We start from the raw sequence: 19,825 nt of genomic DNA on the forward strand, positions 1-19,825 counted from the left end.
TGTTTTCTTCACTTACACTGCAACTAAGCCTTCTATCCTCTATTCCGTACTTAGTCTCATGAATAAAGCCTTACTTTAAATTTTTGATTCATCTTTTTCCAGTTCTGATTCATTGCTACAACCTCTACAGATTAGATTCCAAATCTGCCAATCAGCTACTTCACTATTTTCAGCTTCATGTAATCCATAAATTGTACAACGTATTTTCTTTTCTGAACTTTTCACCCAGCTAATTAATAGCGATATACTAACAAAACAATCTAAGAAAAAAATTAAGTGAAACATCTAAAGGTATTTTATGCTCTACTTTTTGCAAAAACAACTACTTCCTTTCTGAGTTTACCAAAGATTTAAAATTTTGAACAATTTAATTTTTAAAGCAGGAAAATATAAAAGCTAATGTTATCCTACATACCAGTGAAGCTTTACCAAAACCGACCCAAGAAAGCACCTTTATTTCAACAAACCTTTTGTATCACTTTGCCAAAACAAGGATTCAAATGCTATCTAATAGAAATGAGTATAAAGTTACCTATGCAGCTAAGAATTTTCACTTTTGAAAAAGGACTCTCGACTTCACTAGAGATTAGGTTACATGGACCACCAGTCTGACTCAATATTGTAATACTTATAGTTCCAAAAGTTCAAGGAATAATACCAATTAAACAAGAAAATTTATTTCTCTAATTTTAAGAAACAAATAGAAAAAAACATGTGGTCTGAATCTGGCTAGTACCAGGTTTAAACCCCAGTTCTGTCACTTACTGCTGTAGTTACCTGACCTTGGGTAAGTTACTTAACAATTTGAGCCTCAGTTTCTTCATTTGTAAGATGCATATAATATCTACTTCACAGGGATGCTGTAATTAAAAGGACCCACCAAGGGACAGTAGATGCTCAGTAAATGCTACCTCCTGTCCCCTCTTTGGCCTCAATTGACTGTGTAACATTTACATTTCTACAGTTAGCTTCCAAAGTGTAATGCAATAAAGAAGTACAAGAGAGTGTTGAGATACCTGTTTCACCACTTACTACAGCCAATTTCCTGTCAAGCAGGGTAGAAGAGATCATTCATATGTGTGATATATTTTTATACAATGTGGCTATAGAGTACAAATGCAAAAGAATAGTTTAAACGTGAGGCAAATGTATTTATCCTCTCTCATCCCACCATAATGCCTTCCAGCCAAAAAATCGCAGATCTTGGCAGACTGTACATATGCAAATATTATGTGAAATACTAGAAAAGGTTAGGAAATGCTAATCAAGCTTTACTCTGGTAGCCTGAAATGTGTAAAAGTCAAAAATTAGAATAACGTACAATATGGGCCTTATCAGAACAAATCAGAAAAAGGAGACTGTTAGCTTGAGTTTCAGCAGGTATTGTTTTCAACATTAACTTCTAATGTTGTGGTATAAAATTATCACTTAAGATAATTTTCCTGCTCTTAAGGCAATAAACAATTCAAGTCAGTAATTCTGAACGAACGTTTCAGGACTTCTAGAATATCCCAAAGTATTTTAAGGAAAATTTTGAAGTGTTAAAAATAAGAGTATTTTTCTAATTAAAAAAAATTTATTTTAAGCAACCCTATTAAACAGATTGTTTTGCTGTAATGGCATGTTACAACCACACACATTTCCAGGCCGTCTGGCTGTTTGATACCTCTGAAAAAATGCACTGAGTCCAGCAGGAGATCATCTTGTATAAGTACACTAGGACTAAAAAAATGATCTGTGATTCAAAAATGCTACCTTGAACTTAGTAGGACATATCATCTACTGACATCCTACTACCTGGAAATGAAATGTATATATGAACACTAGGAGAAAAGAATTCCTCACAGAAAACAGCCTAAAGTAACAGGAAGGGAGGAGGAAAAGAATGGGGCCAGAGCCCTAGTGTACTAATTTGGAGACCCAGGTTGTAGATATGAGCAAGAATCATGCCTTTTTTTTTTTCTTTACTGTCCTCAAGTTTCCACAAGTGTATCTGCCTTCCGAACTCCCTGATATCAGCAGTGGTTTTCCTGTCCAAAGCGTATGCCATAGGACTTCCGTGAAGGTGCTGAGGATGAGGCATGAGAAACCTCTCTGAAACTTCAGTTAAGATACCATCAAATTGTTCAGAATCCAAAGAATCTTCTATGCAATCACATTGAAACAATAAGAAACAAGCATTTTATATTCTTAATAAGGAATGTATATAATCCTTACCAATGTGACAGGATTAAGAATCAGCTCCTCATTTATCCTAAGGAAATATCAGAGATGTGCATAAAGACTTATGTACAGTGATATTCATCATACTCATTATACTGAAAAATAGAAAACAATCTAAATGACCAACAGGGGACTGGTTAAATAAATCATAATACATCTATTCATATGTAGGAATACTATGCAATGGTTAAAATCAGGGCCTCAAAGAAAAATTAATGATGCAAAAATATGATTGCAATATATTAAGTTAAAAAGGATACAAAACTAAATAGTATGATCCCAATTTTGCATACCCCCCCTCCCAACATGTGTGCATGTAACTGGCAAAACATATATAAAATCTTATCAGTAGTTACCTGGGTCATAGGATTTTCTTCTTTGTACTGTATTTTCAAAATTATATGCATTTATTATATATTTTTTATAAAGAGAAAAACAATCAATGTAACTAGAAAAATCCATTTATTTCTAGTTAAGGTGCCCTTACATGTGCTTTGCTATTCCTCTAGCAACTAAAGGTCTGCTAGTACTCAAGACTATTCTATTTTCTAGACTAGGGTAGGAATGACCACTGGTTATATTTACATTATTAAGTTTTAGAGGAAACTTTCAGAAGCTTTTTTTTTTTCCTCTCTGATGGTTTCCTGTGGTTGTGGCCTCAGAAAATAGATACGGCTTTAGGCCTGAATCCATCTCACTTTTTTGGAGTGTACCCCTAAGGGGAATTCTGCTTATGAAACAAGAGTATGTTGAGGTAAGAATAAAGAAACGAAAACACGGTAGCCAAAATTAAATCTGCATTGTGAATAGCAAGTATTGGAACTGACACTGCAGAAAACAGAATCCATGCCAAGGAGGACAAACTTGAGTAAATGAAAAAAAAATGAAAGAAAAGATTAAAAAACGATGGAGGACAGACGTAGAAATAATCTATGAATAACAGATGCTCCTAAAGAAAAAACCCCAGCAGTTTAATCAATCAAAAGTATAAGAAAACTTTCCAGTTCCGGAAAAAAATACCTGAGACTGGAGACTGAGAAGGTTCAACAGAGATCATCAACACCAAGACATGTCCTGGCAAATGTTTTTAAATTTCAAGGATAAAGATATAATCCTACAAGCATACAAGCAGAAAAAAATAGGTTATTTTCAAAGAAACTAAAATCAGATTGACCTCAGATTTCTCCTCTGCAACAATAAAATGCCAGAAGACAATGAAGTAATGACTTACAGAGAGTTAAAAGGGAAAAGTTATGATCTAAGAATTTTATACCTTGTCCTACTTGTTCATGTACAAAGATCACAGGAAATTCTTCTTAGTTCTGCAGTCTTATAAAATTTCACCATCCTGGTAGTACCTTTTTTCATAAACTGTTCAAAGGTATGTCTTAGACCATTGAAAGAGAAACAAAATAAGAACTCAAGAATACTGAGGTAGGAAAGAATTGGTGAAGTATATTGATACCAACTTAATATCTAGAAATAACTGAATAAAATAATTAACCCCAATAAAGGAGAAAGGGTCAATAATGAAGAATAAATAACTGATATAAGTATATAAACAATATAAACCTTTAGAAAGTTAAAGGTAAGATTTGTAACCTCAGGATAAATTAATGTGGACTCAAATTAAAAGAGGTAGTGGAAGAAGGGAGAAACTAAGATTCTAAATTCTCTGTCTTTCCTAAAAAGATATTTTAAAACCACTACTTTTAGTAACTACCAAATAAATATAAATTTTGGCATGCTTTGAAAAAGCATACAACAACCGAGAATTATACTTATTCATTGCAGTCCAAATCAGTGGAGAATATAATAACTGGCAAAGACTGTGAATAGTACTTTATGCAGGCATCACATTCAACCCCAAGCACGGAGGTAGGTATAATTACCCCTATTTTACAGATGAGGAAACCAAGGCTCAGCAAAGTTAATTTGTGAATGGCAGAAGCAAGGTTCAAAGCCAAGTCTTTCTAGCTCCATAATTCTTTCTTCAATATTTCATAACCTCTTCAAACAAACAAATCCATAAGGCAGAAGAAAAAAAACAAACCATAAGGAAAAGAATAAAAAACTTAAAACAGGATGACAGAAATAATTCCAAAAGTAATAATGTAAGAAATGTAAAGTATCTAATTAAAGCAAAGTGTCTTACTGGATATTGGATGCTATTACAGAATTATTGATGTTTTTATGAGTGATGATGGTATGTTTGATGTTTATAAAAGTCTTTATCTTTTAAGAAATATAAACGTAAATATTTATGTCTGAATTGATGTATCTAGGAGTAGCTTCAAAATAATCCACTGGAGCCAGGGAGGGGAAGAGAGAAAGTAGTGTGTATGATGGGGAGTACAGATGAAACAAGACTGGCCATGAGTTGATAATCTTTGAGGCTGGGCTATGGAAATATGGTGGTTCATTATACTATTCTCTCTACTCTGGTATGTGTTTGAAATGCTTGATAATAAAAATTTTAATAGTCTTAGGTTATATTTTTAAGAAGCTTAAAAAATCCACACCAGTATTTACCGCTTTAAAGAGAAAGCCAAGCAAAAACAGATAAGCATAGAAAAGCATAAAGAAAAAGAAGAAAGCAAGTGTATGTATTATTAAGGCCAAAAATAAAATGTGACGCAAAAACCTTAAGCTGATTAAATACAAAGGTGATTTGATTTGGACTAAAAATATAATTAGTACTTAATACATACAGTAATAATAATTGTTATCATTTACTGAGCAATTACCGCACACCAGGCAAGTACATCTTTGATGCTTCTAAGAACTCTGTGAGGCATTATCACTAATTTACAAATGAGGACATTAAGCTAAGATGGGTATGTCAATCTTTTAAAGCGCTGTATCCTCAGCCCCTAGCAAAATGCCTGGCTGGCATACAATAAGTGCTCAATAAATATTTGTTGAATAAATGAAAAAGTCTAATATCCTGCCTAAAGCAAATAAGTAGAGCTTAAATTCAAACCTAACTCTGATTCTAAAACCCCTACACTTAATCACATTTAAATCTTTTCATAATATTTCATAGTAAGAGTGAAGATGTTTATTTCCTTCTGTGTATGTTTCTGTTTGTCAGATTTTCTATAATCAGCCTGTGTAACTTTTTTCAGACGAGTCATTAAAAATAATAAATGCAAAATAGTACTGAACACTTAATCACCGACTAACCTAACCACAAAACACAAAAGGAGATGTTCTGGGGACTATAACATGAAATAAATGGACACAAGTGGAAGGGGAAATTTTAGCACACTAACATCAACTAGCATAATGAATAAAACAGGACAAAGCATTTGATGTAACTTACATTAGAATAGGTAGATATTGAATTTTATAATGTAAAAAGAATATGGGTTCAAGTTATCTATGAAAAGTTATAAAAGACTGACCATGTTCTAGGCCATGAAGTAAGTCCAAAATTCTTAAAAGCAGGAACTCTACAGATATTTTCTGATTATGACAAAAAACTGAATAAGGAAATAAAGCACTCATTCAGAAATCAATATTATTCTAAATAACTACTGGCTCAAGGAAATAAATAATAACAGCTATCATTTATGCAATGCTTATTTTGTTCAAAGTACAGTGTTGGCTATGTTGCATATATTCTCTCATTTAATCCCAATTAATCATTAATCAACTATGAGGGATGTTATTATATAGAGAAGAAAAAACTTAGGTTGAGAATTAGTAACTTGTCCAAGATCACAGGGGTATTAAGTTTGCGGATAAGACAACTGAACCCAAGTCTGAAGCCAAAGCTCACACTACTACACAGAAATGATGTCATATTACTGTTAGAATTCAAGTATAGGCATCTAGCTGTGCTCATTTTTCTCTATTTATAAAATAAAATTTTGTAATAAAAAGTGGAGAAAACTACAACTCTTAACACATGTTCTGAAAATGTCCGTTTGTTAAACACACTACACTAAGAAGGTAATGGTTCGTTTTTCTAACGTATCATTGATCCGACGTAATATTTAAAATTGCATAATCTCCTAAAAGAGACTCCTTTGAATATATTCATATTCTCGAGAGGGCAATTAAAAAGGAAGAAACCATAAAATCAGATAAAGTAGGGAATATAAGGTAAACATGATTGTCACTAAATTTATTTCTAAAAAGTCACTATTTTCTGGTACTTATCTGCAATCCATAAGAGTTCAATGGAATCTTAGCCAGCATGGATTTGAATCCACCACTAACTGTGGGCAAGCCCTTAAAGCCTCTCTGATTTGTGGTTTCTTCATGCATAAAATATGTGGATATCTAAGGGCTTTTCCAGCTTGAAAATGTTATAATCCTGTGACTTTAAGGATTAAAAGTATTTAAAATTTTGTGGGGTTTTTACACCTGAGGAAATTACTAATTCTGTATTTAAAGCTGTTTTGTACGTTATTTCTAACTGTAATTCCTTCTTTCTTTTCTGCATCTAAAATACAGTTTTATCTATATCCTTCATTGGTACCTTTGTATCCAAGTGTAAACAAGGATAATACCAAAGAATGGATTGTAACAAATGCTGTCACCTGAAAGAGAAGTACTAACAAAGAGAAAATAAATGAAACATTGTTTTTCTGTGCAGATTAAGGAACCTAAAGCAATTTTATAATTTCCACAATCCAATCTTACCAGTCTTATTTTACTAGTAAAGTGTCAACTTATTTTTTAAGCTACTCTGTGTACGCCCACTGCTATTTATGCCTTCCTAACACCTTCAAACTCCACCTCTTAGTACCACATGGAGTTGGCAGTGTTTCCCAAACCTGTGTGATGATCAGAATCACCTAAGATTCCTGTTAATAATACACTACCTGGCCTTACCTCAAACTGAAACTGAATCAGAAGTTCCAGAAGCCCCGTGGCTCGGTATTTCATTTTTTAAACAGGCACCTTAGATGACTCCTGTGATTAGGTTAAGTCTGGGAAATCACAGTGTAGAGAAAAGATCATGGGCTTTGGAGCCTGACATACCAAGTTTCAGAACCTGGCTTTGTCCTTTATTATAGGTGTGACTTTGGGCAAGCTACTTAACATGAGTCTCAGTTTTCTAATCTACAAGATTTGAATACCAGTTATGCCGGAGGTTGTAATAAAGTTTAGTACGCTTAGCCATGCTGGGTGCCCAGTAAGTGTTAGCTTCTCTTTCCTCCTGCTCATCTTGCCAGAGGAATTGACAAATGCAAATACTTGAGGGTATTCTGGTGAGTCCCTTACCCTAATGGGTCCACTTCCATTTCTAGGGCTAAAAGTCTGAGTACTAGATAATTCATTAATGCATTACTTGGTTTGGCTAATTTAAGTCTTAGGAAAAAGTCTAATAATTTCTTCTGGTTTCCAGAGGCTTAGTGAAGTCCTTCTATCTAAAACAGATACACCATGATGCCGAGCCGAGCTTCAAAGCCCAAGCTTTATTTGTTATGTGACTGTGGCAAAATTACCTGAACCTGTTTCCTCATCGGCAAAACAAGTGGTGCTTAAATGTTTGATGAACTGAACCCAACATGTGTTACTGATAACATAACTGTTAACTAAAAGTCACTTTAATTAAACTTACACACAGTCTTACAAACATTCTTATGAACAAAACGACAGCAATAATAGCTTGCCAGTAAGTGAAACAAGACAGAATAGGACTTGCTCAAATACACAATAAAAAAGAGCTTAACAGCCAAGCAATATCAACTGTACCTTAACACAAAGTGTATTAGACAAGTTTGGAACTGAACTTACTTAGGAAAAAACAATCCAAAGTACTCACTCATTAAATATATATACATATATATATATTTAAAAGTACCATAGGTATAAACACAACCAGGCAGCAAGGTTTATTTTTGGAAAAATGAGAAATATAGTTTATAATTACAGCTCCATAATGAATTCTAGCTGTATATGTATTAAGCATAAACACTGTTAATAAGAGGACTCTACTAAAAATTGTTAGTATTAACTGTCCAGATAAGCTACAAAATAAAAGAAACCTAAAGAAATAAGAAAAAAACTAAAAATCTGGGAACATTCATTCAAGACAGAGGAAAAATTTTTAAAAAAATAAACAAGAAAATAACAAACCTCAAATCCTACTGAAAGTAATTTAAAGAACCATAGCTTTTCTCTCAACTTATTTATTCTTTAATACAACTATTTTCTTTCATTTAGTTCCTGCCCTTTGCTTATGTTTATTTCCAGACATTTAATATTTTTACTGCTATTTTGAATGAGCTCTTTTTTCCCATTATCATTTCTAACAAGGAAAACTATTTATTAATTTTTAAATATATATTCTGTTTAATACCACCTTATTAGACCATCATTAGTTTTCACAAAGCTTTTTAGTGGTCTCCATAGATTACCTAAGAAGATGATTATATCATCTATGAATAGTTACCTTTTATCCTTCTTTTGAATACCTTTTGATTTTCTTGTCTAACTTCATTAGCAAACTCTTGTAGAATGTGAAATAGAGGTGAAAACAGCAGGCACAATTTTAATGAGATTGCCCATAATATGTCTCCATCAAGCATGATGCTGGCTACTGGTCTGAGACTATTTTTTAATAATGTTAAGGACACACCCTCTTATTCCTATTTTACTGTTTTTTTTTTTGCGGTACACGGGCCTCTCACTGTTGTGGCCTCTCCCACTGCGGAGCACAGGCTCCGGACACGCAGGCTCAGCGGCCATGGCTCAGGGGCCCAGCCGCTCCGCGGCATGTGGGATCTTCCCAGACCGGGGCACGAACCCATGTCCCCTGCATCGGCAGGCAGACTCTCAACCACCGCGCCACCAGAGAAGCCCTATTTTACTGTTTTTAATTGAGAATAGACACTGAATTTTATCTAATGCTTTCTCAACTTTTTTCCTAACTTTTAAATTAGAAATGATTATATATTCACAGGAAATTGCAAAAATAATAGAGAGGTCCCATATACCTTTAACCCAGTGGTTACATCTTACACAACTTCCTGTCAAGACCAGGAAAATTATACTGGTACAATGCCCAGACCTTACTCAGATATCACTGGTTTTACAGGTTCTCGCGTGTGTGTGCGTGTGCGTGCTCATTATTACACATTTTATCACATGTATAGGCTCCTGTATCTACCACCAGAGTAAAGATACCAGTTCTTCGCCATCAGGATCCTGCGTGTTGCCCCTTTACATCCACCTCTCTCCCACCCTTCTTCCTAACCCTGGCAACCACTAATCTAGTCTCCAATTTTGTCATTTCAAGAATGTTATATAAACGGAATCATATGGTATGTAACTTTTTTCCACTCAGCACGAATTCCCTGAAGATTCGTCCAAGTTGTTGTATCAATAACTCATTCCTTTTAGTTTAGTAGTATTCCAGTATTCCATGGTGTGAACATACCACAGCTTGTTTAACTATTCACCCATTGAAGGACATTTGGTGTCTAACTTTTGGATATTACAAATAAAGCTGCTATGAACATTTGTGAACAGACTTCTATGTGGACATACATTTTCATTTCTCTGGGATAAATGCCCAGGAGTGCAACTGCTGGGTTATATAATAAGTGTATGTTTAGTTTTTAAAGAGATGACCAAACTATTTTCCAGAAAGGCTGTATAATTTCACTTTCCCATCAGCAATGTATGAAAGATCCAGTTTGTCCATATCCTCACCAACACTAGGTACTGTCACTATTTTTCATTTTGGGTATCCTAAAAGGTATGTAGAGATATCTCTTTGTGGTTTTAATTTTCATTTTCATTTCTCTGATAGCTAACCATGTTGACGTCTTCTCATATGCTTATGTGCTATCCATATATCCCCTTTGATGAAATGTCTGTTTATCTCTTTTGTCCAATTTCTAACTGGACTATTTGCCTTTGTTACTGTTAAGTTTTGAGAGTTCTTTATATATATTCTAGATACAAGTCCTGTCTCAGATACAGGTGTGCAAATACTTTCACCCAATCTGTGGCTTGTCTTTTCATCCCCTTAACAGGATCTTTTTCACAGAGCGAACATTTTGAATTTTGATCAAGTCCAATTTATTATGTTTTTCTTTTATGGATTGTGCTTTTGGTGTCTGGTCTATGAACCCTTCACTTAGCCCACAGGCCCAAAGATTTTCTCTTATATCTAAGTTCTAAATGTTTTAGTTTCCACGATCCATTTTGGATTAATTTTTGTATAAGGTGTGAGGTTTAGGTTGAGGTTCACTGTTTTACCTATGGGTGTGTAATTGCTCCAAGCACCACTGTTGAAAATGCTATCTATTTTTCCTTCATTGAATTGCATTTGCATCTTTGAAAAAAATCAGTTGGCCGTACTTGTTTGGGTCTATTTCTGGGCTCTCCATTCTGTTCCACTGATCTATGTATTTATCCCTTCACCAATACCACAGGATTTTGATTACTGAAACTATTTAGTAAGTCTAGAAGTTGGGTAAAGTGATTCCTCCCACTTTATTTTTATCCTGTTTTGGATATTTTAGTTCCTCTACCGTTGCATATAACTTTTAGAATACGGTTGTGTTAAACCTATAGAAGAATTTGGGGAGAACTGGCATCTTTACTATGTTGTGTCTTCTAATGTATGAACATGGTAGACCTCTCCATTTATTTAGACCTTTGATTTCATTTAACATTTTTTAGATTTCAGCACACAAGCCCTATACATGTTTTGTTAGATTTATACCTGAGATTTTTTTTAAGCAATTACAAATGGAACTATGTTTTTCCTTTTGGTTTCCACACATTCATTGCTAGTATATAGAAACACTATTTTTGTATGCTGATCTTGTATCTTACAACTTTGCTGAACTCACTTATTGGTTCTAGATTTACGTAGATTCCTTGGGATTTCCATTGGAGACCTCATGTCACTTGCAAATAGAGACATTTTTATTTCTTCCTTTCCAATCTGTATGTCTTTAATCATGTGTTTTGCACATTATTAATATTTTTATTCAACTTTAATATGGTGGACTACATCAATTGATTTTTTGAATACTGAACCAGTCTTACACCCCTGGAATACAACCCACTTGGTCATGCTGTATACTTCTTTTTATATGTTGCTGGATTTGTTTTGCTAATATTTTGTTGAGCATTCTGTGTCTATATTCTTAAGGGATACTGATGTGGAGTTTTCTTTTCTGTACTGTCTTTAGGTTTTGGTATCAGGGTGATACTGGCCTCAAAAAATGAGTAGTGATATGCTTCCTCTTCTATTTTCTGGAAGAGAATGTGTAGAATTCATGTTATCCTTGATGTTCCAGATCCTTCTTTTATCATTTCCTTTCTGCTTGAAGAACGACCTGTAGTCATTCCTTCACGGTCTGTTACAGACACATTCTCTTAGCTTCCCTTCACCAGAGACTGCTTTGATTGCACCTTCACGCTAGAAGGATATTTTCACTGGGTATAGAATTCTGGGTTGCAGATCTTTTCTTTCAGCACTTAAAAGACAGTGTGCCATTTCCCTCTGGCTTCGATGGTTTTTAATGTGGGATCTACTGTCATTTGAATTATTATTCCCCTATAGGTAATAGTTCAGTTCTAACTGCTTTTAAGATTTTTTGTCTTTTACTTTGATTTAGAAACAAATTTTAACTGTGGTAAGATACACCTAGCATGAAATTTACTGTCTTAACTGTTTTTTAGTATGAAGTTCAGTATGTTAAGTATATTCACATTGGGTTTCCCTGGTGGCGCAGTGGTTGAGAGTCCGCCTGCCGATGCAGGGGACACGGGTTCGTGCCCTGGTCCAGGAAGATCCCGCATGCCGCGGAGCGGCTGGGCCCGTGAACCATGGCCTCTGAGCCTTCGCGTCCGGAGCCTGCGCATCCGGAGCCTGTGCTCCGCAACGGGAGAGGCCACAACAGTGAGAGGGCCGCATACAGAAAAAAAAAAAAAAAAGTATATTCACATTCTTGTGCAACCAATCTCCAGAATTTTTCATCTTGCAAAATTGAAATTCTATACCCATTAAACAATTTCACATTTCCGAAGGTTTGATTTTGATGTGCCTAGGTGTGGATTACTTTAGTTTACCTTATTTGGAGTTCAATCAGCTTCTTGAATCTGTAGGCTTACATCTTTTGCCAAACTGGGGAAATTTCAGGCATTATTTCTTCAAGTCCACCTTTTTTCTCTGCTTCTGAAACTGTGGTGACATGAATATTAAATCTTCTGTTAATGTTCCCAGGCCCCTGAGACACTCCATTTGTTTTTCAGTTTATTTTTACTCTGCTATTCAGATTGAGTAATTTCTATTGCTCTATCTTCAATTTTATTGACTCTTTCCAGTCACCTCCATTTTTTTTTTTTTTTTTTTTTTTTGGCTGCACCACATGTGGGATCTTAGTTCCCTGACCAGGGATCGAACTCGCACCCCCTGCAGTGGAAGCACAGAGTCTTAACCACTGGACTGCCAGGGAAGTCCCTCCATTCTTCTATTGAGCCCATGTAGTAAGTTTATTTCAGTTATTGCATTTTTCGGTTCTAAAGTGTCCATTTTCTACTTTATTTCTTTTCTGAGACTAATTTTTCATTTGTTTCAAATGTGTTTGTGGTTGCTCACTGAAGTATTTTTATGATGGCTGTTTTAAAATCCTTGTCAGACAATTCCAATATATGAAGCATCTCCGTGCTGGTATCTGGTGCCTTTTTTCTCATTCATGATGCAATTTTCTTGGGTCTTAGTGTAAGTGAACTTCAGCTGTATAATGGACATTTTGGAGATTTTAAGACTCTGGATCCTATTTAATCTTTTTTAGCAGGCAGTCTACCAGTTGAGGTGTAGTGTGAGGGCAGGGTGAGTGTGTATGTTCAGCTTCCTGCTGGGCTCCGCCAACACCACCCTGGCAAAAGTGGAGCAATGACTCACATTGCTTTTTTGCAGATGGGTGGGATGGAAGTTCAGCTTCACTCTTGTTCCCAGTGAAAGTGGGGCACCAACCCATACCACCTCATTGCCTCTGAGCAGGGGTGCAAGCTCAGCTCCCTGACAGACCCTACTGACAATAGGAAGAGGGGAAGTGGAGGGCTGACTCACACTGCTTCATTGCTGCAGGGTAGAGTGGAGTTCAGCAGAGTTCAGCGGAGTTCAAGGTAGACTTCAGCTCCCTGAAAGGCCCAGCTGACAACAGGAGAGGGGAGAGGGAGAAGTGGGGTGCCAATCAGCCCTGCCATCTACCACTCTGTTCCACCTTGTAGATGCCAGATGGAGGTGGCATCTGGGCCCTACTGCATCAGCAGAGGGGGGAAGCAGCGTTGACCAGGCCACCTCCAACCATCTTGTTCTGCCTTGTTGATGCTGGGTGAGGGTGGACCTCACTGACACAGGGCGGGGGGGAGGCTTAGTGGGGACTAGTCCTATCTCACACCACCTTGTTATGCCTCATTGCTTCCAGGTTGGAGTGGAGGCTCAACTGGCTGCTGGACCCCACTGACACTACCCTAGTGAGAACACCACCTCCTTCTGTAGGGAGTGGGACAGGGGTGGTGGTGAGGGAATATCAGGTCCCTGCACAACCTGCCAAAGCCACCGAGCAGGGGGAATCAAAGTGCTGTTTGTTTTTGCTAGGCAGCGAAGGGGAGAAGGGGCGATTAGGTCCCTGATCTGCCCAGCCACAAGCACTGCCACTTGCTTCTTAGAAGCAGGGTGGGGTTTTTCTGTTGGTGTTTGGTTACAGTAGGGTGGGTATTGTCAAAAAGGTTTACTGTTGTTAGCCCACCCTTTCTTTAGTCATCTGGCTAAAGAGAACAGGCTTTTCTTGGAACCCTTTTTGTCTGCGCCTGTTGGTGGTTCCAGGTTGGAGGCTTTTAAAACACCCTGTCCAGGATATATGGGAGGCAATAAGAACACCCAGGGAACTCACTACTTGTGTCATTCCTTTAATCCCAAAGTCTGTAGGCAGTCTGCTTTCTAATTTCCACCTTTCAGAGTGTTCCTGTACTTGTTTGCTGTGATGTCTTAGGTGTTTTAGTTGTAAAGGAAGACCTAGGAGGAAAAGGACTCCTCCACCTTGGCAGAACCAGAAGTCTCCACCAAGTGATTAATTTTTATGTTGAAAATAACATTTTCTGTGTGTGTGTGTGTGTGTGTGTGTGTGTGTGTGTGTGTGTGTGTTAAAAGAAACTTTACTGGGTGTTTGGGGTAATGACATTTATTTTCTAGGTTTCCACATTATGGTTAAAAATGCACTATGGAAAACTGCTATATAACATCATAGATCAGAACTTTCCCCTAAAGTTCCGATTATGTTTATATCATTCCTGGCTAATTTAGCTTGCTTCATGTTATTCAACTGCCTGTCCACCTCAGTACTTTCACACTATAATATTCCAAAGGAAAGAATTCTACCTCATTCATTATCACCTAGTACTATACCACACAAATTCAGAATAGCCAGGGGGAAAAGATCCCTTTAAAACTCATTTTGAGCTCCTCTTTTTAATAATCCAAGGCAAATCTTATTTTTAACTTGCCTGTGACATTTCTCTCTTTAAGTAACCCCCCTTACTGCTATCAACATCCATTGTGATAGTTACTTTTCTTGAATTATACCAAGAGCCAGGAGGAACTTGAAGGAAAGAAGGCCAACAGGGGTTTTGCTTTGCATTTTCACTACTTTAAATGAAACGTCTGTATATCTCACTTTAAGAGATGGATCCTTGAAAATTCATTTATTTGTTGACTTATATTTAATTTCAGAGATTCTAGACTTTTTGTTTTGACTGACCTTCAATTAATTCCTGTACTCTTGCTTTAAATAAGAAACTATAGAATAGTATAACAAGACTGAGGAGACTGTAAGGAAAAATATCACTGCCTCAATTTTTGCTTTCTTTGTATAATTTGTTTTATAATTAATCTTTTAACTCTTTGTTGTGTTCCTCTAGAAACTCTGTTCTGGCTGGGAGAAGGTGTGGCCCAGGTGAAGCAGGGCTCTATTCACCCAACTGGAAAGCCATTGTTCTAGAAAAAGCTTTTTATTTATCACATCTAAAAATAAAGGAAATCTTTTAAAAGTGCAAACTGAAACTAAGTTTTCTGAGAACTATGTATATAACATGACACAGATAAGGATCTTCTATATCAGCATTAGAGCGAAACTCCATTTAAGTCCCTAAATCAGCAGCAAAATAAGCACGAGAACTATGGATACAAGTAGACAATAAGCACATGAAAACATCCTTCACATTCCCAGTCATTAGAGAAATGTAAATCAAAACCACAATGAGATACCACTTTCAAACACACTAGGGTGGTTATAATGAAAAAAACAATAACAAGTGTTGGTGAGGATGTGGAGAAACTGAAACCCTCGTGCATTGCTGGTGCGAATGTAAAATGATACAAACAAGTTGGAAAACTATTTGGCAGTTCCTCAAAATATTAAATATAGACTTACCATATGACACAGCAATTCCACTCCTAGGCAAACACCCAAGAGAACTGAAAACATGTTCACATAAAAGCTTGTATACAAATGTTCATAGCAGCATTATTTATAATACCCCCAAAATGGAAACAATCCAAATGTCCACCAACAGATACACTGATAAACAAAACTGCTATAACCACACAATAGATTACTCAGCCATAAAAATGAAGCACTGACACATGCTACAACACTGATGAACCCTGAAAACATTATGTTAAGTGCATGATGTCGACACAAAGGCCACATATCATATGATTCCATTAACATGAAATGTCCAGAATAGGCTAATCTACAGAGACAGAAATTAGATTATTAGTTGCCAGGGGCTGGGGGAAGGAGGGAATAGGGAGTGACTGCTAATGAGTATGGGATTTTGGAGGTCATGAAAATCTTCTGGCACTAGATAGTGGCGATGGTTGCACAACTTTGTGAATACACTAAAGACCACTGAATTGTATACTTTACAAGGGTACAATTTTGTGGTATATAAATCATATCTCAATTTTTAAAAAGATTAACTAGGGCTATTTAACCTAAGAATTAAAAAACCCAAAGGGGGGGAAAGTCACCAATGATCAACGTTTCTTTAAATTTCCTTTTCTTTTACTGTAGCAAGATAATTGGCAACTTTTTCAGGTTGTGCCACATCCTGTTTTCTGGCACTCTGAGGGAAAGTCAAATACATTTTTCTGAAAAGAAGATGCAAATATAAAGAGGTAATGATTTAATAAGCTGCAATTAAAAAACAGAGCACAGTTACTCAAGCACACACCTAGGGGCTTCTGTATGGAGAGGTGTTAAGTTACATCTGGACAAACCCCCTTTTTCAAGTACAGTAGTTTTTGTTTCAAATTCTCACTTGTAAGATAGTTGTTTAGAAATCTCAAAAAAGTTTCCCATACGATGTCACATACGATGCTGTTTCTCAGGCCAGCTCACAAAAGCTTATTTTACCCATGCTGTATTTGGAGAGTAATATCAATTTCGCTTTTCTAAGTCTCCCTGTACGTTCCCATGAAAACATCTGCTCAATACAAACCACCTGGACCCTTTTGCCCTTAGGAGGAGATGTCATCTAGACCGAGTCACTCACCTCTACGCTGTTTTCAACCAAAGCAGGGCAGTCTAGTGGAAAATCAGTGGGATTGCAATCTGCGAGACCTGGTGTTTGAACCCTGCCTCCTCCACTTAATAGCTATGCAACCATGAACAAGTTACTTAACCTCTCTAGGCTTCAGTTTCCTCACCTGTAAGTTGAGGTTAATTACATCTACCTTATTCAAGTTGATATACACAAAGCGTCTAGTCAGAGAGGGCATTCAGTATATGTTAATCTCCAAGATGAACCAATCTACTTTCCCAGTATTAATTAGCATAGTATAGTGAACAAAATGCACCAATTCTGATAGCTAAATTTCCCCAATGCTTCGATGTTATCACTTGAATGAGAAATGTCACTGTAAAGTTAGTAAAGTTGTAGAAAGTGCAGAATGGTTATTTGAGGGGCATGTACCACTTAGGAGGGCTTATCAAAATCTTCAGGGTAGAAGAGAGACAAGACGAAGCTGATTAAACATAATTTGAAACAGCATATTAAATATATTTTTCATTTAGAAAAAGCTTTAGCCTATTAATTTCAAACTACAAGTAAGAAAAGGTAGAGTTGAAAAACACTGGTGTAGAAAAAAGGGTTCAGTTTGTGCTAATTCTATAATCTAGAACTGTGCTGTTCAATGTGGTAGCCAATAGCCACAGATGACTATTAAAATTTAAATTAATTAAAGTTAACTTAAAAATTCAGTTTCTCAGCCATACTGGCCACATTTCAAGTGCTCAGTAGCCACACATGTGGCTGGCTAGTGGCTACTGAATGGTACCCATCTAGAAGCTGGGTTTTTTTTTAAGTGAATCTTTCCTATTATTTTATATTCTTTTCAGGTAGACTCCTCTGCTCCTAAATGTGAAAAAGTGAAATAACATCCTGGGTAACTGAGGTTTTTAGTAGAGATTCTACAAGATTTCTGGAGTGAAGATTTCTCCCGAAACATTGCACTTGAGGTGCACTTCAATCTATTAATGTCAAAATGAACTTTTGTTTCAGGCTATCATTTGCCATCTGCTTCTAACACATATCAAATGGCTGAACCAAGTTTCCTATAACAAGTTTTGTGGGCCAAAGGATTAGACGCAAGCTCACAGAAATCTAGATGACCAGGTCAGACATGAAGATGAGATCATCATCATATGTAAGATTATAAAAATCAATTAACATGGTGGATAAAACAATTAATTTTTAAGGTATGTAAGAAACCATGGATAGAGTATTAGTTAAGATGGGAAAATCTGATTTAAGTTATGCTACTGCTGTAATTCTATTTATACTAATAGAGGGGAAGACTGATAGGAAGTATAAAAGTGTTTTTGGATTTACACATAAATGTAGGATTATCTAATATTCAGGCAACTAGCACTATTTCATGAAAAAACAAAACAAAACACAAAAATACCCTCCAAAAGACAATGTGGATATATATGGAATTTAAGAAAAAAAATGTCATGAAGAACCTAGGGGTAAAGCAGGAATAAAGATGCAGACCTCCTAGAGAACGGACTTGAGGTTATGGGAAGGGGGAAGGGTGAGCTGTGACAGAGCGAGAGAGAGTCATGGGCATATACACACTAACAAACGTAGTAAGGTAGATAGCTAGTGGGAAGCAGCCGCATGGCACAGGGATATTGGCTCGGTGCTTTGTGACAGCCTGGAGGGGTGGGATAGGGAGGGTGGGAGGGAGGGAGACGCAACAGGGAAGACATATGGGAACATATGTTTATGTATGACTGATTCACTTTGTTATAAAGCAGAAACTAACACACCATTGTAAAGCAATTATACCCCAATAAAGATGTTAAAAAAAAAAAAAAAAAGACAATGTGGAGAGCTGACTCCAGGTGGGGCAGTAGGCTAGCCTCCTGATCTTTCGTTCATTCACATTCCTTTCTAGCTGATACCTTCAAGAGAAAAAGGTACATATTCAGAGTAGGTAATGCCAGTAATTGAGCTATTCCGTTATGGTACGCTGAAGCATAAAATCACTGTTTGTTAGTAGGTAATACGCCCCTCGAATACCCCTGACTCCAGAGGTATGTGTAAATAATGGGCAGAGATCAGAAAAAGGGTGAGGAAGTCATTTTACATCATTGGTAAGCTGTAAGTAAACTTTTTTTTAAAGATGAAGTAACAATGTTCCCAAGTTAAAAACAGCTGCATCAAAATGTCATTAATCCTAGCTGTTTTCTAGTAACTTCAAGTTTGAAGCAATTAATTAAAAAAGAATGGGAGAAGTAGACAGATTGACAGCAGCATAAAATAGCAAATGATAAGAGTTTTTAAAAACTATGAATATTAAAAGTAAATTACAGAGTAAGTCCATGAGGGAGCCATTTACTAGGGGCAATTAGCTTGATATTAAGGTAGAATATGACCATTACCTTTCAAAACACTGAATTTTAAAAGTTTAAATTATTTCAAACTTTTATTTAAACTACTGCATTTAAATTTTTAGTCCACTATTAAGATGGAAAATTGTTACACAAATTAATTTAGAAAGACTCCAATTCAAAATGAAACAAAAACTCGTTTGACAGTTACAGAGAAAAAGATTTGATACAGTCAATTAAACATTAACAGCTTGTTTCCAGGCAATACTGGATCATGTTACTGTAGTTATCAGACTTTCCAAAACTGTGTTCTGCAAAGCACTTGTGTCCTCTGAGACTTCAATAGATGGTTCATGAAAAAGGGGTGCTGACATCAAGTCTCAAATGCTGTGAGCTATTTCCTTTTTGCAGATTCAGCATGTACATTATCATCTTAAAAGTTCTAAGATGTTATGCAGTAAAGACATTGGTCAGATCTCATTTAATTCCACAATCCCCAAATTTATTTGATTATGTCACGCTCCTTTGGTTTTTCTGGAGGGAGAAGATGGTTGTTGGGGCACAGACACACTTTGAAAATTTTCAGAGACTTCTCAGTTGAAAATACCATGTGGACTATTGAAAGTTCCTTAAGTACCAGTATCACATAACAGAACAAAAACCAAAGGATTGTATTTCTAGACAGGAAAAGCCAGTCACTCATGGCATATTCA

The 19,825-nt window shown here is 36.2% G+C and overlaps 1 protein-coding gene across 3 annotated transcripts in view; it reads right to left on the reverse strand.

The window, feature by feature from the left end:
* The window catches only part of RPS6KA3 (ribosomal protein S6 kinase A3), a 109,571-nt gene that overhangs the window by 82,936 nt on the left and 6,810 nt on the right, over positions 1 to 19,825 (reverse strand). The window contains exon 2 of one of the 3 annotated variants that reach the window (XM_082864203.1): positions 2,218 to 3,337. The exons of the other annotated variants lie outside the window; for them this stretch is intronic. The gene's annotated coding sequence lies outside the window, so the exon portion shown is untranslated. The remainder of the gene's footprint in view (positions 1 to 2,217; positions 3,338 to 19,825) is intronic. 3 annotated transcript variants of the gene reach the window in all.

The sequence above is a fragment of the Leucopleurus acutus genome (genome assembly GCF_964270905.1).
Source record: "Leucopleurus acutus genome assembly, chromosome: X".
Taxonomy (NCBI): domain Eukaryota; kingdom Metazoa; phylum Chordata; class Mammalia; order Artiodactyla; family Delphinidae; genus Leucopleurus; species Leucopleurus acutus.